This window comes from Globicephala melas, chromosome 4 (genome assembly GCF_963455315.2).
Source record: "Globicephala melas chromosome 4, mGloMel1.2, whole genome shotgun sequence".
Taxonomy (NCBI): domain Eukaryota; kingdom Metazoa; phylum Chordata; class Mammalia; order Artiodactyla; family Delphinidae; genus Globicephala; species Globicephala melas.
In genome coordinates, this window is record NC_083317.1 from 136,354,743 (window position 1) to 136,364,827 (window position 10,085).

Below are 10,085 nucleotides of genomic sequence, written 5' to 3' on the forward strand. Positions count from 1 at the left end.
TGTTTAAATAATCATGCACACACGATGAAGTATATGGTCTAGAGAAATGGTTAGGAGCCTGACCTCCGGAAACAGACTGCCTGGGTTTGAAGGTCTGCTCCATCACTGACTAGTTAGTTCTATGACCGTGGGCAAATTATTGTATATACTCTCTCTGTGGCTCAGTTTCTCAGCTGTGAAATGGGGATAATAGCGGCCCCAACCTTAGCGAGGTTGTGATGAGAGTTAAACGAGTTAATACAGGTAAAGGCTGTGAGGGGTCGGCCCGTGATAAGTGCTATGGAAGGTTTAGCTGTTATCACTGTCGTTACTCCATAGCTGTACTAACTCCTGTTAAATGCATGTAGGAGCTACTCCCCAGTGAAAGGCATTCAATATGTATTTGTTGAATTAATAAAGTCTAATATTTATTTATATGCCAGATTAATATTCAAACAGCAGTGGTTCCTAACGCTGTCATCTTAGGACCTTTGAATCTTAATTACCTTGTCTTAGGTAAAGAAATGCAGAAATGCAGGTGGGGAGATATTTAAAGGAAATATCTCCTTTAATGCTTCCTGATGGGAGATATTTAAAGGAAAACTGAATCCAATCCTTGGTAATACAAATATTCATCCCACGGTGGTCTAAGTATTCATATATTTGAATCATTTAACCCCTCCATGCCTTGGTCAAATGAAAGAGCTGGACTAAGTGTTTGGCAAGTGGGTTCCTAGAAGTGTTAATAGCTGTCCTTAACTAAATTTGGGAAACCTAAGGTCAAGTTAAATAGATTCCTGCTATCTCTTTTCTCCCTGCTGCATTTATCAGAACCTCTGGAGTTCACTTGTGTTGTAATTCTGAAGGAATATATAGGATGAAGTATTTTCCAAATTTGACAGCAGAATCTTTTTCTCCCTTGCTGGGGAGCATCTTCAATAAATGCTGTTCTATAAATGGTGGATGCCTCTGAGGTTCCTTCCACCCATGTCTAATGAAGGTCAGTAGGATGGAGGTTGCTTTTAACATGGAATTATATAGTTTGAATCCCTGAATGGTGATTGGCGAATGTCCACACTAGGGCTGGGTTCTCATCTTTGCCTGTACATTGGAATCACCTGGGGAAATTTAAAAAATTCTGAACCACAGGCTGCATCCCCAGAGATTCTAATCTAGTTGGTCTGGGTGCCACCTGGGCATTAAGTTTAGCATCTAAAAGCTCCCCAAGGGATGCTAACGTGCAGCCATGGTTGAGAATCACTGGGCTAGGAGACGATTCCTCAGCTGGGACGGGTGATGATAAGGACCCTAGAGAGCCTGGGGGAAAGTTGTGTGAGAGCAGAGACAGGCTGAGAGGTGATGGAGGATGGCGTGACCATCACAGGTGGGAGCTACATACATATGTGTCCTTGGGACCGCAACCAGTGAAGTTCACACCTCCCTAAAGACCGCGCACAAACACACACACAAATAAAAATCTCAGAAACAAAAGCAAGTAGCCTGGCCTGAATTGATGGAAGCAGACCATATTAGCTAGAAGAGCCCCAACTTCAAGATCAAGGTCACACCAAGGAGACTTCCCTTAGAACTCCAAGTGTTAAAAAAGAAGGTCTTTGGACTACAGTTAATTGTCTCACGAGAGATCCTGTTTGCAATTTGCCTCAGCTGAAGCCTGTGTGCACCCTGTTTCCTCCCACTGCAGCGAGGTTTATGGGCCATGAAACCCTTACATAAGTCCTGGGGGCACTGCCTGCTGGCCTCCATTGGACTCAGTAAGAAAGAGAAGGCTGTACTTGCAGGACTGCTCAGCTGTAGGATAAGCCCAGCAGGAACCAAATAGCTAAACCCATATCCATAAGAGAAGAGTAGCTAAGTCCCACCCAGATTAGCTTTGCGGCGAGTGAGTGCACATGGTGGGGACATCATAGCCCCAGATGTTTCTAAGCCAAGGTGGACAAACCTATGCCAGCCATCCTACACTAATGACATCCTACACTAATGACACCGGCAAGTGTGGCCAGACATCACTAATCAATCATGGTGCAATTTTATGATGAGCTTGGGCACGGCCTCAGGGCGCTTCACAACACTGAGCGTCCAAGAGCTACCGCCAGGGGATCAGAGGTAGCGCTCAATTACCATCCCAGGCCTGGGCTTAATTGTGCTCAGAGTGTTGTGGGTGGCAGCACTGTGTAGGCAACAAGGTCCCGTTTATTTATTTAGTCGTCCTGATATTGACAAGATTGAAAAGATAGAAATCTGTGCCTAGCATTGTAGTAAAGCATGGGGATACAACAGTGAATCAAACAGACATGGCCCCTACACATTAAATAGCCATAAATAAACCTAAACATATAAATACAAATTGTAATGAATGCTACTGAAGATTTGGAAGGCTAACAATTAACATGTTTCCCCCAGCCCCCACCCCGACCCCCGCCATCACTACACCCCTCTCCCCTTGGTTTAGAAACTGAAAAGGCAGAGAAGGAGATGCAGATAAAAGTATCATCTTCATTGCTGAGAAGGGTATGGCTGGGGTATGGCCAGCTGGGCTTGTTAATGTCCTGAATAGGATTTATCACCCTCCCCTCCTGAAAACCTCAGGCCACAGGGGCTAAGCCTGTCCCATCAAGCCTACCTTGCTGGTGTAGAAAACATCCAGACCAGCAACCCCTGCAGGTGGAGGGACCGGCCAAGCAGATGTTCCTTCTCTCAAATCCACCAATCAGAGGAGTCGCTGCTCCTCTGTTAGGGGCGGGGCAGGAGGTACGGCGTGCTACTGTAGTGGCGGTCCCCTTACTTGGAAACCTGAGGCATGTGGCACAAATGTTTCCCCCCTCCCACATACACACAAGGGCTATAATAGGAAAGTAAAGGATCAAGGAGGGATATAGGAGGATGACTCAATTAGGACCTGGATACTAGAAAGGCTCCTTTGAGCGCGACACTAAAAACAAGCCCCCAAGCAATTTGGTTTCAGAACCCAAACTATTTACCTTCAGGGACTAGATCCTGCAGGACTTAATGTTAAGATGTTGGGTTTTTTCTTAAGAACAATGGCACAATACTGAAGAGTTTAGGCAGGGGAATGACAGAGCAGTTTAGCGTTTTCAGAAGCTTACTCTGCCAGCCACAGGAGTGGTGGGAGATAAGAGGCAGGGTTGCCAGAATTAGCAAATAAAAATACAGGATGCCCAGTTGAATTTGAAATTCAAATTAGCAACAAATAAGCATGTCCCAAATATCATATGGGACATACTTATGCTTAAAAGAATCGTTCTTTGTTTATCTGAAATCATCGCTTATCTGTTCGTCCAACTTTAACTGGGTGTTCAGCATGTTATTTGGCAATGCTCGCAAGAGGAGAAGTAGAGAACCCAGCTAGGATGCCATGGCAGGAACTGGTGATGGTGCAGGTGGAGGGACGAGGTAGATACCAGTCCTGCTGTGGAGGTAGACTCTTGGTGATGGATTGATGTGGTGGGTGAGGGAGATTGTGTGGGGTCAAGCATGACTCAGATTCCAGGGGAGCTTTTGGATGGACAGAAGTGCCAGTCCAGCCAACGTCACAGAATGGGAATAACATTAGTTTTGACATTCCAGTCTGCTACTCTCTTGTAAAGCTGTGCACCCTATGTAGCCATGCTTATTACAATATTTACCTCTTTATTTTTATGGAGATTTTATTACTTTTTAATTTATTTTATTTAAAAAAATTTTTGGCTGCGTTAGGTCTTCGTTGCTGTGCACAGGCTCTCTCTAGTTGCGTAAGCGAGGGCTGCTCTTCATTGCAGTGGCTTCTCTTGTTGCAGAACATGGGCTCGATGCACGGGCTTCAGTAGTTGCATCACTTGGGCTCAGTAGTTGTGGTGCATGGGCTTAGTTGCCCTGTGGCATGTGGGATCTTCCTGGACCAGGGATCGAACCCATGTACCCTGCATTGGCAGGTGGATTCTTAACCACTGCACCACCATGGAAGTCCCAATACTTACCTCTTTAATAACCAATTTCAATATAATATGGTGTGGAACCTGAGACACAGGGAAAGGGTCTTGGGCACTGCCAAATAAAAGTAGCATAAACACTGTGCAGTCCTAGCATCACTGTGCCTAGGATGACATTGCATATCACTGAGAAAATTATTAAAAGCCTCTAAATTCAGAAGACAATGAAATTAGTCCACCAGCAAGAGGATTACTGTGTTCTGGTCTTCTGACTGTGTGACTCTGGACAACTCCCTTAATGACTCCTTGATTGTGTAAAATGTGATATAAACATAGCCTGTCCTATTATGTTGTTGTTATGAATATTGTGTGAATTACAAATATGAAAAATACTTTAATAATATTCAGATTCTATTATGGACAGAATGTTCGCAGCCTCCAAAAATTCGCATCTTGAAGTCCTAACCCTCAATGTGATGGTATTTGGAGAAGGGGCCTTTGAGAAGTAATTAGGGTTAGATTAAGTCATGAGGGTGGGGCCCTCATGATGAGATTGGTGGCCTTATAAGAAGAGGAAGATCTCTCTCTCTCTCTTTCTCTGTTTCTCTTCACACATGTACATTGGAAAGGCCATGTAAGGACACAGTGAGAAGGTGGCCGTCTGCAAGCCAGGAAGAGAGTTCTCACCAGAACCTGACCATGCTGTTCCCCTGATCTCAGTCTTCCAGACTACAGACTGTGAGAAATAAATTTCTGTTGTTAAAGCCACCCAGTCTATGCCACTTATGACATTCTAAGCTGATTAAAATAGGTACTATTAATTTTACAAAAGTAATTAGGTACAAGCAAGCAAGAAATAAACAGCAAGGCAAAATCTCTTGCTATTTTTAGTCTGCCAGTGAATGTGCTGAATCTGTAAGCTAGACCACCTCACGTGTGGTCTCAGGTCTCGAGTTTTGGGGTGAAATATCTGTGTGTATTTTCTTGCGTTCTCCTTTTCCACCTCCCAAACACACACATGAAGGGCAGCCTTGAAAAGGAGATGTCACAAAGGGTGTTAGTGTGTGAAGAAGGGGAAAGGGAGCTTGGTTGCTAGGAAACCAGGGAGCCAGTTTAGTTCAACAGCCACTAGGTGTTTAGGGACTGTGTGAATTGTGCTGACTGCACGTATGTGAGCATGGGGCGGGGGAGGGGGCACTTCTCTGTTAGCACTGACTAGAACACTGGAGCAGCCAGCCCTCCAGTCAGAAATCTGGCTCTGATATCAGATGTAAAAACAAGCTGGATAATGTACTAACATAGTAAGTCTTTCCATGACTAGAGACAGAAACCCAATTCCAATAGGGAATTTATTATATAACTGGGAAGTCCAGGGGTGGCTATTGCTTTGGGCAGGGCTGAATCCAGTGACTTGAGTGATGTCACAAGCTTGCTCTCTCTCTCGCTCTCTCTCTGTGCAGTGGTCTCATTCTCACTGATTTTATTTTTCTGTCCCTAAGGGGGCTCCCTGCTGGTGGTAGGGAAGGGGTAGTCTGCTTTCAGGGAAGTCCAGGTTCCTGTGTCTCGGGGAACTACCTTCAGGCAAAGAAAGATCTCTTTCCCATGATCCGTGTATAAAATCACATGCAAGGAATCTGATTAGCTCTGCTTCGATCAGAGGCTCTCCTCCTGGACTGATTACCGTGGCCAGAGTAACAGAATACTCCGATTTGTAGCCCCACCAAAACCATATGGAATAGAGAAAGGCAATTCCCCAAAGAAAAATGGGATCTGTTACAAGAAGTTGAGGGAATGGAAGTGGGCAGATCAAAACAGCTGATACCCACCACAGTACCTGAAGAGACATCTACAAGTTTGCTGTGACTTTTATCCGGATGGGAACTTTTATAAAAATTATTTATGGAAGATACCCACTGACTTTTACTGGTTATCCTATACCCAGAAAGTCTAGTGTATAGCTTGACCTTGGGATTCAAAAACGTCATCTAGAACTGGTTCGCTCCATCTTTCAGCTCTACCTCATGGGGAGTTCATTTAATTCCCAGCCTGTTAGGAATTCTTGTCTTCAATCATTCTGTCAACAGTCTCAAAAGAAAGAAAGAACTCTTTCCTGTAGCTCCTGTACAAGTCTGGGATCCACTGATTGTGACCATATTGTGTGAGTCATGTTGCATCCCTCAACCAATCCCAGGGGGATCTGGTGACGGGTCTGAGTCATATGTCCACTCCTCGTGTGGGGAAAAACCTCACTGGAATCACACTGCCTGAAAATGAGGAGGAAGGTTTTCATAAAGGAAATTCTGTGTTCTCTTATGAAATAAAATTAGGAATGGATTATGAGTAGCCAAAGAAAAAAACAGAAGACCAACACAGGCATTTAGATGAATTCTAATGTTCCATTGTTACTTATGTGAACACCCTTGTACACAAATATCTGTTGCTATCTCTCATTATTTCTTTAAGATATGGTTTCAGTTCTGTTGCTGCATGACAGACCACCTCAAAATAGCTTAGTGGCTTGAAACAACAACAGTGATCTATTTCTCATGATTCTGTGGGTAGATTGGGCTCAGCTGGGAAGTTCTGGTCCACGTGCTGTAACTGGAGCCACACATGTGGCTGCATGTGGCTGAGTGCTTTGCTGAGACTGTATCATCAAAGATAGTCTCTCCTTAAATTAGGAGGGTGGCATTAACATATCCACACTGCTATATATAAAATGGATAACCAACAAGGACCTACTCTATGGCACAGAGGACTCTACTCAGTATCATGTAATAACCTATAATGGAAAAGAATCTTAAAGATTAGATAGATATGTATAACTGAACCACGCTGCTGTACACCTGAAGCTAACACAACACTGTAAACCAACTATACTTCAATTTAAAAAAAAAAAAGGAAAGGGAAGAAAAAAGACAAGTGTCTCCTCCTCCAAGGCCCCTCTCCACGTGGCCTCTTATCATTCCGCAGTGAAACCTGGGCTTCTTTACAGCACATTAGCTGGCTCCCAAGAGGGAGAAATGGAAACTATCCGTTAAGTCTCTTAAGGTCCAAGCTTGGATGTCCCAATCCATTACTTGTGCTTCTTTCTGTTAGTCAAAGCAAGTCACAGGGCCAGCGAGATTCAAGGGGAGAGAGGGATAAATATACCCCTAGAAATGGAAAGGCTGGGTGAAGGATTGTATATATATTTACTATTCATAATACAAATTATCAAATTTTCCCCCAGGAAGGTTCTACCAATATACAACCAGCCCCCCCAGCGGTGTGTAAGAGCATGTATTTCACCACGTGAATGCCAACCCTCAGCAGTTACATAGGTTTAAAAATAAAAATGTGGTTTATGCCAATGTGGTGTCTGGAGCTCTAGCACATATCTCAGACCACAAAGACAAGGGCCACATCATGGGGATGACAGGGCCCTGGCCTGGGAGAACCCTGTGTGCCTGAAGACTTCATGAAACAGAGCTGTTACACTAGCTTAAATGCCTACCTCCAGACTTTTACCCAAGAGAGAAATAACCCAGCAGCAAATAGCTACCTGGAATCCAAATTTTTAAATGTTGATATTGTCAAATTTTTCTTCTTTTGTTTGTTTTCCTCATAAAAGTTTGAAAGTGCCAGTTTCCATATATCTTAAGATGTTTTCAAGTCTTAGGATGAATAATAGCTGTAGAGACAGTTGGTTTATTATGCTAAATTTATCAATTTAGTACAAAGGGAAGATTGTTATTACTGGGACTGGAAGGCATCCCTGAGATTTAGAAACGGTCTTATTGGCTATTAGGTGGAGAACTATAGCTTGACTTTTACAAGGAAAATGCCCTTGGAGGTTCTCTGCTAACAGCCCTCACTTCCAACTTACAGCTGAAGACACCATCTCCCAGAGAGCTTCATGGAGCGTGACTTAATGGACAGAATACATCTGGATTGCAGTCTGGTTGTGCCCTGGTTTCATGTCCTGGGTAAATCAAATCTTCTTCAGCCTCAGTTTCCTTACCTGTAAAAGGAGATAGCATTCATATCCCACAGAGCTGGTATAAACATTAAACAAGCTTCTATATAAAGTGCTTTACACAGTTCCTGGCACAGAGGTGCTCAGAAATAGTCCTTCCCTCCCTCTATTGCCCGTTCACCCAAGATTCCATAACACGCCATCCTCCGTGTGCTTCCTCCTTCAGCTGATGTGGGCTCATAACTGGTCCAAAAGGACTGTTTGCTTAGGCATATGGCTCTTCAACTCTATTTCTAAACACGGGATCAGGTTTCTCTCTTGTAAATCCACAGCATTAACTCTTAAGATCTCAGCAACTATGATATGATTGGGGACTAGCTTTGGGCCATGACAATGACAAAACCGATTTTGTCAATAGGTGTTTGAAGCCCAGTGTTGGGCTGAGTTTTCTTTGTTAATCGCTGGTTTCAAAGAAGGAAATGGTTTTTTGCCTGTTTACTTTGCCTGAGTGGTCTGCTGAGGTCAGTAGAATCCTATTAATTATTGCATTCGACAAACATTGGGTTCCTCTAAAGTTTCCTGCTGTTCTGAGACTTCATGCCTTAGAGTATTAGTTTAGATAGTTTCTGAATTGGAGTGGAGGCATTACACGAGCTTTAGCTATGTGATAGCTTTATAAGTGCTCTTACACTCAGTGTGTGATGGTTTTCTTCTCTCTATGAATTGTCCATGTTCTTAACATCAGCTTTTCCTTAACTCTCTTCTTTGGTCATCTGCAGCTTACCAGTGACCACTTCCTGTATTTCCAAATTATAAATCCTTTTAGGGTAGGCATCAAATTATTTACGATTTTGTCTTCTGCAACACCTAAGACAAGTACTTTGTACATAGCAGGGGCCAAAATGATTAAGTGAATGAATAAAACAATGAATGAATAAGCAAACAAAAGTTTTGTTACAGTTTTGTTTCTTATACTAAATATTCAGGTTCTTCATAAAAGTCATAGAAATTTGTGAACTTAAGAGCTCATAATCCCACCATGAAAGAAAGACCTTTCTTTTTTTTAATTTTTAAAAATATTTATTTATTTAGTCTTTTTCAAATTCTTTTCCCACTTAGGTTCGTACAGGATATTGAGCAGAGTTCCCTGTGCTATACAGTAGGTCCTTTATGGTTATCTTTTTTTTTTTTTTTTCTCTTTTGCGGGCCTCTCACTGCTGCGGCCTCTCCCGTTGCGGAGCAGAGGCTCCAGACGCGCAGGCTCAGCGGCCACAGCCGCTCCGCGGCATGTGGGATCTTGCCAGACCGGGGCACGAACCTGTGTCCCCCACATCGGCAGGCGGACTCTCAACCACTGCGCCACCAGGGAAGCCCCACCCTCTTCTTAAAAGACGCTTACTTCCCAGAAGTTGCTGCTACCACTTCTGCTTACACCTCATTGGCCAGAATTCAGTCACATGGGAGCCTAGGAAATGTCTTTATTTTGGGCAGCTGTGCGTCTGGCTAGATTCTGGGGCTCTGTTGCTGAAATAAGAAGGCTTGAACAGATATTGTGGGACAAATAGGTTTCTTAGCCACAATTTCCCATTGCTATTTGGATAAAGTATAAACTCATCGTTCTGACCTTTCTGATCATCACTGCTTGGTCTCTGGCCTCATCCCTGGTTACTTATTTATACTATTTTAGCTCTGTTTTCCTACTTTCATTTTCTGTGAAGGACTGGGCTTCACTCCACCTCAGCACCTTTGCACATGCTCTCATTGCTGGGATTTAAGAATCCTAGATTGGGTTTCTCTGTCCCCATGATACTTTCTCATAACATCTTGTACTAGCTCTTTGTAACGCCTACCACATTTACAATTATAAATTATTTATGTAATTATTTGTTTTATCTCCATCTCTCCTGCTAACTGTAATTCATCTGAGTGCAGGGACTTTGTTCATGGCTCTATTTCCAGAATCCTAAAAGCATTTGGCACAGGTTAGGCACTTAATAAGTCTTTGTTAAATAAATTCATAAACTTTCTAATGGAATGTTCTCACTTTACAGATGAGGTAATAGTTTAAACATGAATTAAGGAGTCTGGATTCTAATTTCTTTGATCAGTTGGTTAAAATGAAGGTTTCAGCTAATGTTGCAAATCTTCCTGAAGTGTTCCACTCTAATTTCTTCCTTTGGTAAGGACAGTGCATCAAACAG